The sequence below is a fragment of the Coregonus lavaretus genome, assembly GCF_964263955.1.
Source record: "Coregonus lavaretus genome assembly, chromosome: 7".
NCBI classification, from domain to species: domain Eukaryota; kingdom Metazoa; phylum Chordata; class Actinopteri; order Salmoniformes; family Salmonidae; genus Coregonus; species Coregonus lavaretus.
The window spans coordinates 25912134-25932304 of NC_139994.1; the positions used below are offsets into that span (position 1 = coordinate 25912134).

The 20171-nt window shown below is 41.7% G+C and overlaps 2 pseudogenes across 2 annotated transcripts; one reads left to right on the top strand and one right to left on the bottom strand.

The window, feature by feature from the left end:
• Positions 1 to 4331: 4331 nt before the first annotated feature.
• Positions 4332 to 7297, top strand: LOC311132966 (bcl-2/adenovirus E1B 19 kDa-interacting protein 2-like protein; annotated as a pseudogene). Its single transcript has 4 exons — positions 4332 to 4384; positions 4555 to 4629; positions 4727 to 4966; positions 5285 to 7297. The product of its transcript is annotated as a bcl-2/adenovirus E1B 19 kDa-interacting protein 2-like protein (transcript).
• Positions 6499 to 7263, bottom strand: LOC311132474 (guanine nucleotide-binding protein G(s) subunit alpha-like; annotated as a pseudogene). The gene has a single exon. The product of its transcript is annotated as a guanine nucleotide-binding protein G(s) subunit alpha-like (transcript).
• Positions 7298 to 20171: the final 12874 nt, after the last annotated feature.

Consider the following 20171-nt stretch of genomic DNA (forward strand, 5'->3'; position numbering starts at 1 on the left):
TTGGTTAGCGTGACGTCATGATGACATTATCACCAGGGTTATTTCAGTCCCAGAGTTCTCCTCATTGTCGGAATCCATCTGAAAAGGGGGAAGAATTCACATCCTCCCCACAAAGAGAGAGAGAGAGAGAAAGGTGGAGAGATAGATACCAGATGATGGATGCAACTCTGCTGCTCATTCATGCATATGAACTGCCTGCCCCTGTTCAGAGATCTAAATATACTCAGCCAGCAATCACCTTTGCTCTCTCTCGCACTGAGATTTAGATCACAAAACTACTTCAGCTGTCCAAATATATACAACTCTTATGGGTAACTTATCATCTAGAATCACCATTGATTATGTTACCAGTGAGGAATTAGCCTGATCCGAGATCTGTTTGTGCTCTTGCCAACCACTATCATCAGAGCTGACTATACAGCACCAACAGATCTGGGACCGGGCTAGTGATGAATTGCTCTGATCTGGAATCTATGTTGTGTACCCCAGAGAGCCTCGTGGCGGTTCATTTGAGGAAACATTAGTGCAGATGTCTGCTTCATTAGCTGGCTGTAGTTGGGCCTGAGGAGTAGTTTTGAACTTACTGTACCACAGAGACGTGCAAACACACCCAGGCAAACCCACATACAGATGAATGCATAGACACAAACACATTGGCTGCTATGCATGGCAATGATGTTAAGGCTGGTGCCTTGTCATGTTTTAATCGTTGTGGATGTGGAGTCATTATATGTCTGTTTGGGTAGACCTCTGTTCACTACATACACTGCAGCTCTAATGTTATGTAGTTGGTGTGAAAATCTTCAAAATTCAGTTGGCCAAGTGAAACTGAGCACAAGACCCTATTCCATTTTAGTCTCTAGTCTCTTCCCTTGGATCCTACCCTTTCAGTGTTCCCAGATCACAAGATTTCGATACGTGAAAGTAATAAGATGATGGCTTCCTCTGATAGGGTATGTGAAGCTGTCACCGTATTACTCTCACCTATCCAGTCCTTTTGGATCTTGGAACATCAAATGCAGGGAGGGTAGTAGGGACAAAACTTTTTATTAATTTGTATAATTCCCAGATTTGATATCTTTGACAAGAGAAAACATCTTTAATTGTTGACTAGCACTGTGTTGAACTGTTTAATGAAGATATTAAATGAAGATAGTATAGTTGAAGATAATACTTGATTATATAAATCAACCATGCAGTTTCATTGATTTCCTCCCTACATCACAGTGAGAAGGTATGTTCAGTCACCTAGTTTATAGTTATACAATAAATGGCGTCTAGGCTAGCATGGTATTGATAATGAGTTTGCTAATAAACATACTCTGAAAGATTTCTATATTGAGCCTCAGGTATTAAGGATTTGGCAATCCTTGGCTTGTAGATGTTCAGCAAGCTTAGATGTTTTAATATTTTGCCAGCTAAACATGCATGAGCACATTGTTTTTTGACAATGTCAACACCAATATAGTGTATATTGTATCCCAAATCCATTGTTCCCAAGATGGGTCACAAAAAAGCTGAGCAAATTATGTTTGTCAATCTTTTTTTATCTCCACGTACCTTTTGTGGAAATGTATTTACGATGCAATGGCTCAGTGACTGTGCAGTTTAATATGAACACTAAACACTAGTTTGCCTTTTCATTTGAATGCCTTGCCATGATTACATGTGTTTGTATGCACTCTGGTGTTTCTCCATGCGTTTAAGGTTTGAAATGTTAGCTTGCTGGACTTGTTTAGCTTCTAACCAGGTTGAACAAAGACAAGTAATTAACGTTTTTTTTTTTTTTTTTTTTTTACCAGACTGGTTCCCTTTTTCAGTTTCTCATGGCTTAAATCCAAAGATGCCCCCCCCCTCAACCCCTCCACATACAGTTCCTTTCAGCATGGGTAGTTTTATGCTGTACAATCGGGATTTAACTTCCCTTGTATTCAAGTATACAATATGAAGTGTTTGCTGTGTGGTTCCTTTATTTAAGTGAGAAAAACTGAATGCGAAAACCATGTGTAAGAAAAGATTGTAAGAGAACATGTAAAAAATATGCTGTTCTATTAAAAATTGATTTTAAGAGTTTGTGTTGTAGTCAGGTTTTATTCACGCTTCTTACTGATTCTGGATTATTGAGCTGATTCAAAATCATAACCTAAAGCTAATGTTTCTGCAAGGCACTATTGGAATCTTTAGTGTCCTATCACTAACTCGCACCCCTCCAGTCAGCTGTGTCAGATTTGTTATGGTGTGCTCTCACCATTTTCCCCAGCATATGCTGTGTGTGTGCACGCCCGGCCATTCATGTCCCAACACGTTAGTGCTGTGAAAAAGTATTTGTCCCATTTCTAATTTTCTCAACTTTTGCATATTTCTGATACTGAATATTATCAGATCTTCAACCAAAACCTGACGGAACAAATAACGCAACATTTACATTATTTCATAAACCAAGTTATGTAACACCCAATGCCCCTGTGTGAAAAAGTAATTGCCCCCTTACACTCAATAACTGGTTGTGCCACCTTTAGCTACAATGACTCCAACCAAACGCTTCCTGTAGTTGTTGATCAGTCTCTCACATCTTTGTGGAGGAATTGTGGCCCACTCTTCCATACAGAACTGCTTTAACTCAGCGACATTTGTTGGTTTTCAAGCATGAACTGCTTGTTTCAAGTCCTGCCACAACATCTCAATTGGGATTAGGTCTGGACTTTGACTAGGCCATTACAAAACTTCAAATGTTTGCTTTTTAGCCATTTTCATGTAGACTTGATTGTGTGTTTTGGATCACTGTCTTGCTGCGCTTCAGCTTCAGCTCACAGACGGATGGCCTGACATTCTCCTGTAGAATTCTCTGATACAGAGCATAATTCTAATTCATGGTTCCTTCTATTAAGGCAAGTCGTCCAGGTCCTGAGGAAGCAAAGCTTCCCCAAACCATCACACTACCACCACCATGCTTGACCGTTGGTATAAGGTTCTTACTGTGGAATGCAGTGTTTGTTTTTCGCCAGGCATAATGGGACCCATATCCAAAAATATACTTTTGACTCATCTGTCCATAGAACATTCTTCCAAGAGTCTTGATGATCATCCAGGTGCTTCCAGGTGCTTTTTGGCAAACTTGAGTCAACTTTTTGGATGAGATGGGAATCAATGTGGAAAACGTTTTCCAACGTTTTACACCCAACTAAAATCCAATGTCATGGTGAATGTTTTGGTTAATTTCACGTTGAATTCAAGTTAGTTGACAACTCAAGGATGTTTTGTGCCCAAAACATCCTTGGGTATAAAATCTCTTATGTACATTTTTTATGGACCTTTCAAATCTACAGTAGGCCATACCTTTTAGTATCAGAATAGGGGTTATGATGTTTGTATGTGTTTTATAGTATAAATAAAATATAGACAAAGTTTCACCCATTATTTTTCTGCTCATGTTGTAATCATTTGTTTCAGTGCTGACATTGTTGTTTGATTCTCGATGTCACACAGCCCAATAGCCTACATTGCATGATTACTGAGCAAGCATGCACACGTTTTCACCCTAAAGCTGAGTTTGTGGAGTCAATCCATGTTGCCTTGGTTACAGGGACGGGGTCCACTGGCAATAAATACACCACACCTTGACTGACTCTCAGGTGTGGCAATTGTGTCAGCACAAATGACACTTCGTCATGAGTTCAGCAAAGTCATAACATTTACCTCTTTCACTGAAAAGTTACTGTACTTTTACAAAGACATTGAAAAGTTTGTCAGCCCGTGAACCAAATACCATCAACAAGGTAATGTTACACATTTGTTGCTTGATATTGTATTAATGCACATGCATTCCTGTCTCAAGTTTTGGTTACCACTTCATCGCATGAATCTAAGCAAGACAAACTTGGTGATATTGGGGCAATTTAAATGTGTTCTTACTTACAAAAGTCATTTTACATTTCCATTATAATACAAGCTTTGAAAAATAAAGTACAGAATGGTGAAAGACAGTGGGTGTTGATAGCCTTGCCTTATATACCGCACTACATTTATTGCAATCCATAAAACTGAACAGTGTACGTCTCTACGTTTACCACTAGAGGCCAGCATAGGAACAAATCCTTCAGTATCCTATAATTTTACTTATTACTGTATGTCAATGACATTCATCATCATTTCTTTTCACACTCTTTATTCTTCTCAAATGAAAATATGAAGTTACAGCTAAAGTTGCTACTGAGTTGTAATAGCTGTTTGGACTTCTCCGGGCCAAATGGTTTGCCGTTACTCTGACAACATCAACTGTGTTCACAACTACTATCAGGAAACGTGGCACTGAAAACCTGCACAGCAACAACATGGAGCAACGACAGGAGACGCAAGAAGAGGAGAAGGACATGTACATTCCCAGGTCAGAGGTTATGGTCAACAGACTGAATTGTCTTGGTTGGACTAAATTCAATACATTAGTTATATTATCAACATACTAAATATCCAAACAACTGTTTTTTCACAATGAAACACCTCTGTCTAATTACAATTCCATAGAAATTTCATTGTTGACCTTTCTAAACATTGTAGGTCACCTCCCAGGAATGCTCATGGCACAAATGAAGTCTCGGGGGAACCCCACATTAGCTGATGATGACAGACCAGGTAACACTTCAATTCAAAATGGCAATGTTGTAGCATAACAGTCACTGTTATAAAGCTCCATATAAATACAAATCATAATGATTCAATGTCATGGTAGCCCCGCCCAGCAGCCTGGCTCTGATGGGGCCCCGACCCAGGAAGAAACGCCTTGTGGCCCCTGGCCTAAGACTGACGCTGGATCGCAGTGACTCGGCGGTGTCCGACGACTATACCACAGCTGCCCTCATATCCTCCCCCGATGACGACGACCTGGGACTGGACATCGACTTGGATGCCATAGAAACGCCCTCGGACAGCGAGTCCCTCCAATTTCCAGCGCACGACATGGATTTGGAGGGTGAGGACAGGATGCAGTGGACAGGACAGACTAAAAGCCTTTATCTTTGGTCCGTTTCTTCACTCTCACAGGTCCAAGATCAGCCCATTAACTTATTGAACCACTTTCACTTTGATTATATTTTTCACATTAGATAGACACAAATGTTGGGCAATACATAATATAGCTATTCTCTTTATATATGCTTTGTATTAGGTGATCTTGGCCCCATAAATATAATCTATTGTCAACAGTACACAACCACTCTCTGTCTATGCATTGTGTTATCTACAGTACGTTATGGGAAATTGACCATTGAAACGTTATTCCCATTCACAGATTACCTGCTTCGTCTGGGAGTGGCAGAGCAGATGGGAGTGGGCTGTCTTGACCAAGACCAGGTGGACAGCCAGGACACTAGATGGCGCCGGTTCTGCACGGGAGACCCTCCTCAGGAGAGTCTGGTCAACATGAGTGTACTGGAGCCTTACCTTAGGGTCTTGTCCCATGGGGGTTAGTCCAGAATCCCAGCACTCACTTAACCTGTTGCACTTGCCTATCGGACATTATGCGAGAATGTGAGCTTTTCTCAGGCCAATGGAATTCGGCTAATGTGAGCGTTTGTTGTGAGATCAACTTGGATGCATCTTTATTTTTCCCTTATCCAAATGTTATTTTCATTTACATTACATTTTAGTCATTTAGCAGACGCTCTTATCCAGAGCGACTTACAGGAGCAATTAGGGTTAAGTGCCTTGCTCAAGGGCACATCGACAGATTTTTCACCTAGTCGGCTCGGGGATTAGAACCAGCGACCTTTCGGTTACTGGCACAACGCTCTTAACCACTAAGCTACCTGCCGCCCCATTTTCCTTCCAGGTTACTATGGAGATGGGTCTAATGACCTCATTGTGTTCTCTTCTTGCTATCTCCCTGAAAACACCATGGAGAACTACCAGCATGTCATGGACAACCTATTCAGGTGTTAGTGCTAATTGAAGAGAAGCCACAGTCTTAGTAAAACATTATCTAAATTGGCCACTCTTCAGGTCAACATTCCTAACCACAGCACCACTAAACATTGCAGGTATGTTGTGGGAACGTTGGACCTAATGGTGGCGGAGAACTACGTAATTGTGTACCTGTGTGCCATGGCCCAGCGTAACAAGCTCCCCACCATTGGCTGGCTCAGAGAGTGTTACACCACCATTGACAAAAGGTTAGTTCTGTTTACTCAAATAGGCTTAGTTTGTGGTCCTATTTCAGAAAACTATATGCCACAGTGAGTAACAAAAGTCGTTCAACTTATCAGTCTCTCATGTCAGTCAAGTCTCCAAGTCTTGGGCCACAATCCAGGCCGAATACATTGCAGTCATCATCTGTGCAGTCAGAATGCTATATCATGATGTGGTTAGTGGATATGTTCAACAGCTATCCAGGCATTGTGAGATCTGGCAGAGAGTTGGCATGGAACGCAGCCAAAGTCAAGTCTCAAGTTATTTTATGCCAAGTATTTAAGTCTCAAGTAATCAAATCGTTGAAATCTGTCTCAGTCAGTGAAAAATATGTCTCAGAGTCGAAAATCTACCAAGCTGGCTATCTCTCAAGACTTCGAAGAAGAGCAGGATGTTTTCTGTGTCGACTGTACAGGTGAAAACTGGACGACAATAGTGCCTTTTGTCTCTTTGGCCTACTGTACTGATCTTCAAAAACTCGTCATGTATGAAGTACTTTGCCCTGGTGACACGAGGGTCCTCCCCTTGTACTGGTGTTGTATATTCAAGTGTGCAATTTGGGATTTTCCCGCCAAAACTATCTCTGCTAGAAGGTCCTGTTTGTTCAGTAAGACCCAGACAGGAACGGTCCTTAGCCACCTGTTGTTCCAGATGATATTGAAGAGGTTTAGTGCCTCATGCAGTTGGTTGGTCTGGCTGTCCTCCTACATCAACATGTCATAGCTGCTGCTGTCCACCACAAAAATAACATCCCACACATCAGCAAAACATTGCATCCACTTTCTGCTTTTGTACCTCTGACCTCTAACATTAGATAAATGAAATTCGATACCATCCACCTCGAAAATGTCTGACATCCCTGAAGCCTTTTTACTGTTGTTTTGTATGGAATGCATTTTCTCCTCTGCAGTGAGTTTACATGTAAATATTGCATCTGATTTACTATCGTGCTTTGCCCAGATTCACCAGCTGGCAAGTTATTTGGTTATTATACTTGTCTTCTTGTAGCTGTTTATCAATCCTTTTGTTTGGTTCTCTCCGTGCATTCTGAATATGTTGGTCTTTACTGCACAGGCAACCCATATTAAATAAATAATACTAGATTCCTAGACTTGCCAAAATTTCAGAATTAGTTACATTTGTAGGCCTATTGCCAGTTACAATTAAAATACAGCCTGTGGATTAAGACCTTGACCGTATCAGTTAAGCCTACTTCTGATTATATGGCATGCCTAATTAGTTGATAAGTGTACATTTAATATATATATATATATATAATAAGTCTACTTCAGTCTGTGAAATTAAGAAAATGGCAAAGTGTTACAACAGACCCCTTCCTCCCCTAAAATGTCACTCTGGGTCTGGCAAGGAAGTGTGACGACACGGAACGCATCCTCTGCTCCTCTCAGAAGGTTGATTCCTAGAACGTTTTCACTGTGAATCCGCAATGCAGTCATCAAGCATAATGTAAATGTAAAAGTTCAGCAATAAGCCTAAATGTAGGCAATGTGCTTTCAAATCGAGATTCCCACGATTTCTTACTGTGGAGACATACTGAATTTTAGCGCTATTCTCTAGAATCAATCGATTTTCACGAGTAGCCCAGAATTCTGACATTCAAAACAATGCAGTTCTGTCAAAGGCCAAGCGCAGCGGTGGCTATCTGTTCCTCTTCCCTTCACCACAGCGAGAGTAAAGCAGGTGGAAGAAAGATAATTAAAAATGAAACTTCTAAAACAAATATTTCCGCAATTCCACTAGAATGGACGCATGCGATCATTACATGAAGTTCGTTCCTGATTCGAATGTCTTGCTGTAGCAGCATTGCCCAAATTGTGTATTTATATTATTTATTGCCCAACCTTGTAATTTCCCCTACTTGGCATCTGGTGAAATAGATGTAGGAGTCGGCTAGTGGTAACGTGTTGTTTGTGTAGAAGCAGAATTATTGTATCAAATGTGAATAGACCCAGGGTGTGGTCCTTTAAGTCCAACTTGCTCTGATATGATCTGGCTGTATGCAAATCAGAGCAAACACTACACCCAAAACATGTTGATTTGTAGTATTCTATGGTCCATACAAACATTATTATATAATTGTATAACATCATATTTTATTTTACTCAGCTGGGCAATTTGTTGTATGAATGATAGTGTCCCTCCTCAAAGTCAAGTCAGTCAAGTAGTTGATTAGTCTGGCTAACGCCTAACACTCGATGTCCTCCTGAGTCTGGAATGTCTCTTTGATGTTGTCGGCACAATGCGTAAATGAAGGGGGCTGTGCTTTGACTGGTTGGCTCTACTCTGTCTTTCTCACTCAAACACCCACAGGCACAGCCACATACAGCCCCCGAGCACTGCCTCTTTCATTACAATGTTTTGATTTTCAAATCCAAACAACAAGAGGTCTCAACCCCGAGGAAAAAATTAACATTTGAGAGATCCAATCAAATCCGTTGTACAATTTCTGAGCGAATATTGTATTAACAAACTGCCTTCTTTGCAGACCAGTGTGGTCAAAGCTCTCCTTGTGCTGTGAGTCACGTGGGTCTTGTCATCCAGGTTAGTAGCCTGATCCACCATCATGACTGCTACACTCTCGTTTAGTGAAACAGAATAGCAGCTACCATGTCGATTCTCAAGTCATCAAATTTGTGACTGGTCCTGATCTAACTCAAGTCTGCACCTCATTAGGTAATTTCTATGTAATTACTATTTAACCATATTATCACAAAGTAATACCAGTAGGCTACTTTTATACCACTACCAATACTTTTAATTTAAAAAATGACTTAAAACAGTAGACAGTAAAATAAAGCATAAACCTGCAGTTAAACCCTCAGTAAATATTCCCAAGTAATGCCATGTACTGTATACTTAAACAAATTGTGTATGAGAGTTTGAATGTGCAGTGTAGCAACCATATGTACAGTATAGGAAGCAACCCACAGCAAGTAGCTGGCCATAAGAGTGTCACATTGGGCCTTAGCATCCAACAAGTTAACAAGAGCCTGCTTTGTCACTCCTCGTTCTTCAGCCAGAGGATGGCATCAAAACCAAAGTGTAGTTATGAGTTTCCTCCTTACTTCCCTCACAGCCAACCTACAGTTCTCAGGCTAGGAGGAAGTAGATTCCAGGGTCGTGTTCATTAGGCACCAAATGGAAGAAAATGGACTGAAACAGGTACGGGCTACATCGACTTGTCCAAATAAAACACTCACATATTAGTTTACCATTGCAAAACGTTTTAAAACGTTTTACATTGCGTGCCCTAATGAACATGACATTGTCATGAAAGAGTGTTATTTTTTTCAGGATGGTTACAACAGTGTCCAAAGGCTTGTCTACAGTATGGCCACTAACATAATCCCTCATATTTCCAGAAAGCTTTGATGTTATAAACCTCGACCTGGGTCTCCTTAATCCTAATAATGTGACCCAGTAAAGGTATCAAGTGAACTGCAGGAGGGAAAAAGCTGCTAAGAGCATCACACTAACCTAGTATGTTGTTGAAATGAAGGTCTCAACTTGACTATTCATGTCCCTTTATATTATCCGAATATACTTCGTCACATATCAAATATGTGTAAAGATTTCTAGAGGTTGCCTATAGTTCAGACACTCATATATTTGTGATATGGTTTTGGACCCTTTCTTTGAACATTTACATTTTACATTTTAGTAATTTAACAGATGCTCTTATCAAGAGCAACTTACAGTTAGTGCATTCATCTTAAGATAGCTAGGTGGAACAAGCACATATCACAGTCATAGTAAGTACATTTTTTCTCAATAAAGTAGCTATCAGAAAAGTCAGAGCTAGTAAAGGGGGGGGGGGGGGTGATTATTTAAAATACTCTTTGAGGTGGTAGGGTTTCAGAAGTTTTCGAAAGATGGGCAGGGACTCTGCTGTCCTAGCTTCAGGGGGAAAGCTGGTTCCACCATTGGGGTGCCAGGACAGAGAGGAACTTGGACAGGGCTGAGTGGGAGTCCCAAGAGACCAGAGGTGGCGGGGTACTCAGGTTGGGGTGTACGGTTTGAGCATAGCCTGAAGGTAGGGAAGGCCAGTTCCTCTTGCTGCTCCGTAGGCAAGTATCATTGCCTTGTAATGGATGCGAGCTTCGACTGGAAGCCAGTGGAGTGTGTGGAGGAGCGGGGTGACATGGGAGAATTTGGGAAGGTTGAAGGTCCTGGACTGGCGTGGTTACACGTGGTCTGCAGTTGTGAGGCCGGTTGGACATACTGCCAAATTCTCTAAAACGATATTGGAGGCAGTTTATGGTAAAGAAATGAACATTCAATTATCTGGCAACAGCTCTGGTGACATTCCTGCAGTCAGCATGCCAATTTCACGCTCCCTCTGTGGCATTGTGTTGTGTGACAAAACTTCACATTTTAAAGTGGACTTTTATTGTCCCCAGCACAAGGTGCACCTGTGAAATTATCATGCTGTCTAATCAGCTTCTTGATATGCCACACCTGTCAGGTGGATGGATTATCTTGGCAAATGAGAAATGCTCACTAACAGGGATGTAAACAAATTTGTGCACAACATTTTAGAGAAATAAGCTTTTTGTGCATATGGAACATTTCTGGGATTTTGTATTTCAGCTCATGAAACATGGGACCAACACTTTACCTGTTACGTTTATATTTTTGTTCAGTATAGTTGACAAAGCTACAACAGAGCAAAATGAGAATCTGAAAATGACCTAGTAAGATAATCAAGTGAGAGAGTGGTGTGGAGCCGTCCTCTCTTTTTTTACATTTACATTTTAGTCATTTAGCAGACACTCTTATCCAGAGCGACTTACAGTTAGTGCATACATTATTTTATCGAACCCACAACCCTGGCGTTGCAAACGCCATGCTCTACCAACTGAGCTACATCCCCTGCTGGCCATTCCCTCCCCTACCCTGGACGACGCTGGGCCAATTGTGCGCGCCGCCCCTTGGGTCTCCCGGTCGCGGCCGGCTACGACAGAGCCTGGATTCAAACCAGGATCTCTAGTGGCACAGCTAGCACTGCGATGCAGTGCCTTAGACCACTGCGCCACTCAGGGCCTTTTTCCTCGAATAACGCCGCAGAGGAACTCGGCAGAACCGTCTTTGTTTCGGCGACGGTACCTCTGCTGACATGACCGCCACTTACTGCTGCCGCTGATAAAACAGGGGGCACTGAAGTACTAACATCATAATGTTTTACATAGCATGCCATGTTCACTGTGTTTAAGAGCTGGTTTCCCAGACAATAAGTGTTTGTGGATGAAAAAGCACGTTCAATAGTTCTACATTGAGCATTGAGCACTCACTTCCTGTTGTCTGGCTTGGCCCCTGTAAGTGAGAGAGGTAGACCCCTTTCTCGGCAGTTTGTGCCTGTCTGAGGAGTCACACAGACTGGGCATCAAAGAACCTCTGGGGAAGATAGGGCGGCAGGTAGCTTAGTGGTTAAGAGCGTTGTGCCAGTAACCGAAAGGTCGCTGGTTCTAATCCCCGAGACGACTAGGTGAAAAATCTGCCAATGTGCCCTTGAGCAAGGCACTTAACCCTAATTGCGCTGGATAAGAGCATCTGCTAAATGACTGATTTATTTTTTACAAAAAGATTCTGGTCTTATGGAGGGGTTTAAACTGTCAATCATGGTGATGTGAGAGAGGTAGTGGAAAGGTATACATTGTCCACCCAACTTGGTACATCAAGGCCCTGATCACCATCATCAAGCCCTTCATCAGGTGGAGGACCACCATCCCCTGAGACACCAAGTCCAGACTGTCAGGGTTGCTGTTGTTTTTGTAGTTGTTGAATCAATGGGCCCTGTTACTTCATGAAGCAAAAGGGACAACTATAGAACAATGGCCACTGTTAGAGCAGCCACCCTGATCTAGCAGCTGTAAGAGTACAAATCTTAATTGTGTATTTATTTGATCTAAATCATGCTGTCCACTACTGGATCTTTATTTTTGACATGTTGGCTCTGTGTCGTCACATGAAACTAATGGCTTCTGATCCCGTCATCCTCACAGCTCCAAATTCAGTCGCAAGTTTCAGTTTATCGACAGATTTCGGGAGCTGTCCCAGCACATCCCTATTGAGCGTGTGCAGATCCCTAACTGCGTCAGACAGTGAGTGACCTCATCAGACACTCTCACACATTCACAAAGAGCTACGTAAATGAACCCATAAATGGGAAAGCCCAACACCTCATATATGTAATAGACCTTCTATTATGACGGTTCATGAAAACGAATGGGCTTTGTGCATGTATTTATTGTTTTTCAATCTATTTCCATTCACACAGGTGACACGCTCATAATGGTGATCTGGAACACAGTGTAAGGTAGGTACATGAAGCCAAAACAGTGGACTAAAAAGGCTCAAATCTGGCAACCCATGACTTGATACTGAGGATGAACCTGGCTGCCCAATCTAACATTTTTAAAGTACATTTTTACAATTTTACATAACATCTGTTGTCCTATGAGATAACTTTAGTCATACATCACTTGCCAAAGTATCTACTGAAGGACCACAAGTAGATGCACTGAGTGTACAAAAACTTTATGAACACCTGCTCTTTCCATGACATACTGTAGACTGTCCAGGTGAATCCAGGTGAAAGCTATGATCCCTTATTGATGTCACTTGTTAAATCTACTTCAATCAGTGTAGATGAAGGGGAGGAGACAGGTTAAAGAAGGGTTTGGGCAATACAAAATATTTAAGTGCCTTTGAACGGGTTAGTAGGTGCCAGACGCACTAGTTTGTGTCAAGAACTGCAACGCTGCTGGGTTTTTCATGCTCAACAGTGTCCTGTGTGTATCAAGAATGACATAACTGTGGGAAGCAGTGGGGTCAACATGGGCCAGCATCCCTGTGGAACGGTTGACACCTTGTAGAGTCCATGCCCTGACGAATTGAGGCTGTTCTGAGGGCAAAGGGTGGGGTGCAACTCAATATTAGGAAGGTGTTCTTAATGGTTTTGTACACTCAATGTATATCAGTTATAAGTACAATGTAACAATGTGTACATACACTAATTATTACATTATCTACCATGTAAATACATTGGGTTTAGGACACTGTAAAGTGGGGCCTTCTTTCAGTCACAAAATTAATTTTATAGATTGACATCACTCCTTGTGGTCCCCTTTCTTACTGTCATAAGTAAGGAGTGACCCTTCTTAAACACAGTTCTGAATCACAGATTCACTCCAACTATTGCGTAATATTGGCAGGATTTTATACTGTAGGTTTTTTAACTACACTGGCGTCAGATACAGTATGGCTCTCATTTCTGTTACCGGGCAGATTGACATAGACTTTTTGTCAAAGCTCTGGTTCAGCTACAATGTAAAACCTATGACTTCACTGGCTTTAATTCCTCTGGCGACTTTTATCTTTCATCTCACTTTACACCAGTGAATAGTTTTTGATCAGATCAATTGTGATCCACTCATATGACGTTATTGGATTATTTTTGTGTTTGTATTTTTTTACTCCATATCCAGATGACCGTTTACTGTCTTTAAACAAGGAAGTTCATTATTGTTATACAGTATCTGTAATCTTTTTTTTTTTTTTTTTTATGCTCTAAGTCAACGTTGATAAGGGTGTGTGTTTAAATTATGTCTTTATTGATTCCTTCATCTTCACTAAGAAGAAATTAACTGAGAAAGTGTGTATCAGACAAATCGTCTACAAACTGGTGTATCAGGGATGGATAGATAAGCAAGCTGTCTTATATGAATCATCATTGACAATTAGTTGACTGACTTTATGACAAAAGCATCGGCTGGGATGAATGTTTCTTTCTTTTCAAATGTGATTTTCATTTCATCCTTTTTTATTTTCATTTTTGTCTTAATAGCATAACCTTCGCAAATGTTTGTCTACCAAGAGAAAACAATATGCTTTAAAATACCTCATCAAATCTATTGGAAGTACAACTTTTTAAATTACATTTATTTTTATTTAACCTTTATTTAACTAGGCAAGTCAGTTAAGAACAAATACTTATTTACAATGACGCCCTACCCCGGCCAAACCCTCCCCTAACCCGGACAATGCCCTATGGGACTACAGCACTTACGTAGATTATACTTTCTTAACACTTTAAATACCAAGTTTACCAAATTGGATTTGGCCAATGTCTGCTGTATTTTCCTATAAATAGGAAACTAGTCCATGTGATAGACACATTTATTAATAAACCCCATTGTCTCGTGTTCAACATCATTCTCTCAAACCAGCACTCAGTAGAACCCCTTATACACGGTGACTTGTTTTCCAGTACAGGAGGGAATGTGTTGTTTTTAGGAGCTCTGTTAGGTACAGAGGGAGGGGGTTTGGCCTCTACCCGCTTCCTCCCCTTCCACACAGAACGTAATAAAGGAACAGAGGGAGGGAGGGAGGGAGAAAGATGGATGGAAAGGGGGATTTGGCCCACAGAGCAGAAGGTGAGACTGGCTGTGCGAATCCACCAGACGCACAGGAAATGGAGCCTGACAGCGAAAGGAAGTGAGGTAGCTGTGGAGAAACTCAATAAACAGGAACAGAGAACAGTGTATCAAGTGTAGGATTGGGACCAGGCTGATGTTTACAGAGTTTCAAGTACGAAAAGTGACAGAGAATCGCTGTTTGTTAGGGAAATCAGGCTCTAGGAAAAACAAGTCCAAAGTTTGATTAATTCAGTCTTTAAAATAAGTGTTTTGAATCTAGAGAGAATTTACTGATGGTGTCAGTTTCTTTACTTTGCATGCATCAATATTTGTTTTCAAACCCTTGATTAGAAAAATATGGAATACTGTTCTTGGTTGTATACAGAGTAGATGGTTCATTTTTCAATGACCATATGTGGTATTATATCACAAACACACATTTGCAATCACACACACTTCTATTTGATAAACGTCTGTGCATGAGTCAAACGAATGTAGGTACATTTTGGATCTAAATCACTTCTATGCTCGCTTCGAGGCAAGCAACACTGAAGCATGCATGAGAGCATCAGCTGTTCCGGACGATTGTGTGATCACGCTCTCCGTAGCCGATGTGAGTAAGACCTTTAAACAGGTCAACATTCACAAGGCCACAGGGCCAGACAGATTACCAGGATGTGTACTCCGAACATGCGCTGACCAACTGGCAAGTGTCTTCACTGACATTTTCAACCTGTTCCTGACTGAGTCTGTAATACCAACATGTTTCAAGCAGACCACCATTGTCCCTGTGCCCAAGAACACTAAGGTAACCTGCCTAAATGACTACAGACCAGTAGCACTCACGTCTATAGCCATGAAGCACTTTGAACGGCTGGTCATGGCTCACATCAACACCATTATCCCAGAAACCCTAGACCCACTCCAATTTGCATCCACAGATGATGCAATCTCTACTGCACTCCACACTACCCTTTCCCACCTGGACAAAAGGAACACCTACATGAGAATGCTATTCATTGACTACAGCTCGGCGTTCAACACCATAGTGCCCTCAAAGCTCATCACTAAGCTAAGGACCCTGGGACTAAACACCTCCCTCTGCAACTGGATCCTGGACTTCCTGATGGGTCGCCCCCAGGTGGTAAGGGTAGGTAACAACACATCTGCCACGCTGATCCTCAACACGGCGGCCCCTCAGGGGTGCGTGCTCAGTCCCCTCCTGTACTCCCTGTTCACCCATGACTGCATTGCCAGGCACGACTCCAACACCATTATTAAGTTTGCCGACGACACAACAGTGGTAGGCCTGATCACTGACAACGATGAGACAGCCTATAGGGAGGAGGTCAGAGACCTGGCTGTGTGGTGCCAGGATAACAACCTCTCCCTCAACGTGATCAAAACAAAGGAGATGATTGTGGACTACAGGAAAAGAAGGACTGAGCACGCCCCCATTCTCATTGACGGGGCTGTAGTGGAGCAGGTTGAGAGCTTCAAGTTCTTTGGTGTCCACATTACCAACAAACTATCATGGTCCAAACACATCAAGACAGTTGTGAAGAGGGCACGACAAAGCCTATTCCCCCTCAGGAGACTGAAAAGATTTGGCATGGGTCCTCAGATCCTCAAAAGGTTCTACAGCTACACCATCGAGAGCATCCTGACTGGTTGCATCACTGCCTGGTATGGCAACTGCTCGGCCGCCGACCACAAGGCACTACGAGGGTAGTGCGTACGGCCCAGTACATCACTGGGGCCAAGCTTCCTGCCATCCAGGACCTCTATACCAGGCGGTGTCAGAGGAAGGCCCTAAAAATTGTCAAAGACTCCAGCCACCCTAGTCATAGACTGTTCTCTCTGCTACCGCATGGCAAGCGGTACCGGAGTGCCAAGTCTAGGTCCAAAAGGCTTCTTAACAGCTTCTACCCCCAAGCCATAAGACTCCTGAACAGCTAAGCATGGCTACCCGGACTATTTGCATTGTCTCCCCCCCACCCCCTCTTTTACGCTGCTGTTACTCTCTGTTTATTATCTATGCATAGTCACTTTAACTATACCTACATGCTGCTTTTATTTTTACTTATCTATTGTTTACTTAACACTTATTTTTCTTAAAACTGCATTGTTGGTTAAGGGCTTGTAAGTAAGCATTTCACTGTAAGGTCTACACCGGTTGTATTCGGCACATGTGACAAATACAATTTGATTTGATTTGAGTAAGTGCCGCAGTGGCTCAGTAGTCTGATGACTACCATCAGTCATTGTGTCTGCAGGTTGTGTAAGATTCATTACAGAAGTCATTATTTGGAGGCCCGATATAAACAGCCCATGTTATATAATAACCAACAGCCCCAACTTCTCATGCTAAAAAGCATTGAAAAGGCACTGTTATCTTGTTCCAGGCCGGTCCTATCTGCCGGTGGCCCTTAGTGTAATCAAGAAGCACAATGGGCCATAGATTTCCTTCATTCAGGCGAAGGGCTTTCGCTGGGCTCTGCCAAGGACAGGCCCCGAGTGTGTGTGTGTGTGTACAGTGGTGTGCATGCAGCCAAGGCCTGAGACTGTTGGCTATGCCCAATGTTTTATATAGGAACAGAGTCCATTGTGAAAGAAGGAATGTTGAAGGTTTAATATCCTCTAAAAACACCTTGAAGAGTGACGGGCGAGAGAAGCTGAAAACCTCATGGTGAGGACAGGAGAAATCACTGGGCAAAACAAAAAACACTATTGTAGGGTAGATATCATTTACAATTGCTTGGGTGCAAAAGAGATTCCAATATATTGGGCCCATAGTAAAGGGGTAATGCTTAGCAAAGGAACACAGTGACGTGTATGCGATCTACTTTTTACATTTAGTCTCAGATGGTTCAGTTGGAAGTTTAGAATGCTCTCAACCTTCAAAAACCTTTAACGATAATTTCTAAATCTATTTTGTCTGTCTTTATTGGACAAACTGGAAATAGTAAGTGATTCTTTTTGGTTCCCAAACAAATTTACTTCCAAGTGAAATATATTTATAGTCTGTTGAGATAAATTACAAATAGCTAACTACGGCCAGCCAGTAGTTTGTTTACGCAGTCATCTTTGCCGTGTCAAGTTTACACTAGTAAAGACAATAGCTTGAGACTTTTCCCACATGTTGATTACACCAAACTGCTACACCTCCCACATCTTCCGTTTTTCCATGGGCACTTTCCCCCCTCCCAAGTGAAGTAGGTAATGAATGTGTTATCCTGGGCTCTGCCCCATGGTTAGACTCTGGGCTGCTCACAGACTAAAAGCATTATTATAGGTTGTTGAGATTACTGTGGTCTCAGACAGCTGCTTGTAATAAAACACAAGATGTTGGAGAATGAGATGTGTGGAGGCTGGATGAAGCCTTTCATAATAGTAAAAGTCTCTTCCTGCAACTTTGCACAGAGATTTGCTTTGGCTGTTGGAAACAGGGGAACTTAAATTTGAGTCTAGTTCCTCACAGCAAACGTAACAGAGGTTGATATCAACAGTGATTTCTTTAGAGATTTTTGCTGTCAATCTGGGTCTGAAGACTAACTCACACTTAAAATGTTTGATTTCCCTAAACTCAGAAAGTATTGTCTACAGTTATCACTAAACTGTTCAACTGGGTATAATTTGTCTGTGCAGGATTCCTTAAGTGAAACAAAATGACTTTTTCATATGCACTTGAGTATCAACCTCTGGAGGACATGCCCCTTCAAAGTAAATGACTCTTTCAAGTAAACAAAACACCAGAAACACATAGGGATACATAAAATATCGACTGTATTTTCAGGAGGGAAAAAGCCCAGAAGCAGAGAAAACACTAACAGGTTTGCATAACACTTACTCTACTATCACACATCTGTACACCAACATCCTCATAGGAGGACTGTGTAACAAATGACCAATTAAAACGGAGCAAAGTGGGAGACCCAGGAAAACACTGCAACATTAGCAGAGACTAAAAAGAAAAGTGTGTACATTGCATCCTGGAATCTCTTTAGTCCGATATTAGAACTATTCTTAAGCATATGAAACAAAACTTAAAAGAACTTAAAAATCCAGCTCCAATGCTTACAAAAATATGAGGGCAGCCGTAAAACATTAAAAACAAATAATTAAAATAATTTCTATGCAAACTCACTCATACTGCAAGCGTTTGTCTGAACTGTAGCAGGCTAGCATCTAAATAGAATATTGAAGCCAATGGCAACAGTGGGTCCATTTAGCGGTCATGAGGCAAGATAACTTGTGATATGATAAATAGAAAAATAACAGAAAACAAAACCAGCCATCACTTTCTCTCTGCAGTATTATAGGCTCTGCCATTTCCTCTAACCTGAATTGTAGATTGTCATTGAAACAGAAAGCCCATAAAGGTCACCTTTCAGAATAGCTAATGAGCATGTCTCAGCTTAGAACGACAGGGGCCAATTCTAAGACTAACACTGTGCAACAGGAGACCCAAAGCCAAGTTGCCATGGTTTATGATCAATTTGAGGTGTTAGTGACATAACCCTGATGAACTGACAGTCCAACTGGATGATCGTTTTTAGATAAAGCCAATTAGATTAGTTACTGCATCTTACATTCAGCTTGCAAATGCTTAGAAGTGGATTTCTCAACAAGATTACTACCCCCCCCCAAAGAAAAAGTCTAACTTGGGATGGGTCAATTCTAAAAGCATTCAGTGTGGAATTGTGCACACCATACACACTTTTTTTCAACCCCAAGAGCGCGAGTCTATGGGACACTACAGAAGGTAATGAAAAACATAAATATATGTTTTATTTTCACATACCGGATAGGTGCAGTGAAATATGTTGTTTTACAGGGTCAACCATAGTAGTACAGCATCCCTGGAGCAAATTCGGGTTAAGTGCCTTGCTCAAGGGCACATAGATTTTTCACCTTGTCGGCTCGGGTATTCAAACCAGCGACCTTTCGGTTAGTGCCACAACGCTCTAACTGCTAGGTCACCTGCCAGTGCTATCCAGTGTTCAGATTTGCTGGTGTTAAAGCATGCATGGTAAAAAAGCACCTAATATATAAAGGCATAACTTTGGCAATAATACTTAAGGTAGAAGTATATACACGAGAGGGTGTCTATGAGAAACTTGGCGTGTTTGTAAGAAAGACAGTGACTAATGGTGGAATGTGTGAGAAGATGTCTAAGAACCATCCATGTGAAACATGCAAAGTGCCAAAACATTAGCAAAGTAGGCCTACAAGTGACCACTCCCACCCCTGTATGTGTACAGTGCTGCTATAATTGGATCTCAAACTACTCCAGACAAGTAGCGGGTGGAGCCAAGGGTGATGCCACATCCTGCTTGTTAAGTGATCAACTTCGCTTCCAAAACCAAAAATAACAATTTGGCCACTGCACTTTAGCAATACATACAGTGGGGAAAAAAAGTATTTAGTCAGCCACCAATTGTGCAAGTTCTCCCACTTAAAAAGATGAGAGAGGCCTGTAATTTTCATCATAGGTACAAGTCAACTATGACAGACAAAATGAGGAAGAAAAATCCAGAAAATCACATTGTA